This window comes from Aplysia californica, unplaced genomic scaffold, assembly GCF_000002075.1.
Source record: "Aplysia californica isolate F4 #8 unplaced genomic scaffold, AplCal3.0 scaffold00754, whole genome shotgun sequence".
NCBI lineage: Eukaryota > Metazoa > Mollusca > Gastropoda > Aplysiida > Aplysiidae > Aplysia > Aplysia californica.
The window spans coordinates 358,579-360,252 of NW_004798024.1; the positions used below are offsets into that span (position 1 = coordinate 358,579).

Below are 1,674 nucleotides of genomic sequence, written 5' to 3' on the forward strand. Positions count from 1 at the left end.
TTGTATTGGGTTTAAATAACAAATGGCAGATTTTTCTGTTTTATCTAGAGATGAGAATAATAATATAGTTAAATTATAATTTCATTACACTACATGTATAATATTCTAAAGTTGTATCTAGAGAAGGATAATATTTTTAAAAATATATATTATTATAAATATGGAACACATCAAGGGCCTCCTCTGAATTACAGTATTACAAGCAGAAGAAATAAAAATAAAAAAATAAAAAAATACCACAAGAAAAAAAAAACTGCCCCGGGTGAGGATCGAACTCACGACCTTCAGATCGCTCTGAGATATTGTGATTATGAGACTGACGCGCTACCTACTGCGCTACCGAGGCTCTGAGAGCAAGTGATCGTTGTAACTATAAATTGTTGCAAAAAAAGTGGTGAAACGGTTATTATTTTGTCTTGAAAGTGATGATATCACCTTTTCAGAGATAAAGATAATGCAGATACAAAGAGATGGTACAGAAGAACAACTTCTACTGTTTCTTTTTATGCTCTCTATTGCTTCTCTACTTCTTTGTAAGCCTTGCAGAATACACTCTAACTGGTGTACGTCTCGGCTGGGATTGCTGAGCGCTTCGCCCCTCCAGCGTAACAGCGAGTGCCTCAACCAATCAGGGCCCGTCTCGTGCCTCGCGAAGTGTGTTTGTGGGCTGGTCCGACCCCGACTGGGGTCGCACACCAATAGCAGTTTATGATGCTAAAAACTGTGTTATGGTGGATAGTATGTGTTCAGAGTTCGGATGAATAAGGTGCATTTTCTGATGGAAAATGTCTCCACTGTGTGTGCCGAGGATTTTTCTCCTCCTTGGATGTCTGGTTCTAGCTAATGGTTACTTGAACTTGTACTTGGACAAAGCGGAAACCTACCGATTACTGGGTAAGTCGGCACCCTTTCTTTGATCTCTTGAGACGGTTTAGTCCATGTTGAACTTCTTCCTTTCATTGACTTCGGAGACCGCCAAGCTTTAACTCTTTCAATACCGTAGTGCTGCGGCGTCGTAAACCTTTGTGTGTTTCGTATTCAGGGCACTCGACTCGCTACTCTACTCCATCGCCTACCGTTATAAGTCCATAAATCTAGAGAGCACGTCTTCCCTCTCCGACAGCTGCTGTGTTGAGAACACACTAATAATAATAAAGCAGAACAGTTCTGGCAGTGCGTTGGAACCAAAGTTAGTGTCGAATATGACTGGATTCTTTGGTTCTAATCTAGAGTTACAATCTAGACGTTATATCTAGATCTAGATCTAGATCTAGTGTTGATTCCCTTGGCAGTTTATATTGCCCCTATCGAATCTAGAATCCAGTTAGACTTAACATTGAGAGACAGAATGTAGGCTACAACATAGATCTAGTCTCTACCTTCGAGTCAGGTCCTAGCCTAAAATTAAAATAATGTAGACATTAGATGAGGTTAGAACTCAGTATAGATCTACATGGTATAACTGCCACCGACATTTACTTGATAATTAATACAGACGTAGGTCTATTGCTGTCGTAATCATAATAATATCTAGATCTAGTTTTCAGTGTCTACAAGCTGTGAGATCGTTGAATTTGTTGGGTGGATCTGGTTGCATTCAGCGGTTCGCGGATTTCGATTTTTCCGTGGAGAATTTGTGGAACTTAAAATGCGAACTCAGAAATTAACGAGGAT

At 39.8% G+C, this 1,674-nt stretch overlaps 1 non-coding gene across 1 annotated transcript; it reads right to left on the reverse strand.

Moving 5' to 3' along the window:
* Positions 1 to 254: 254 nt before the first annotated feature.
* On the reverse strand, positions 255 to 346 carry TRNAM-CAU. The gene is given in 2 exon segments: positions 255 to 290; positions 310 to 346. It is a non-coding gene; the product is annotated as a tRNA-Met (tRNA).
* Positions 347 to 1,674: the final 1,328 nt, after the last annotated feature.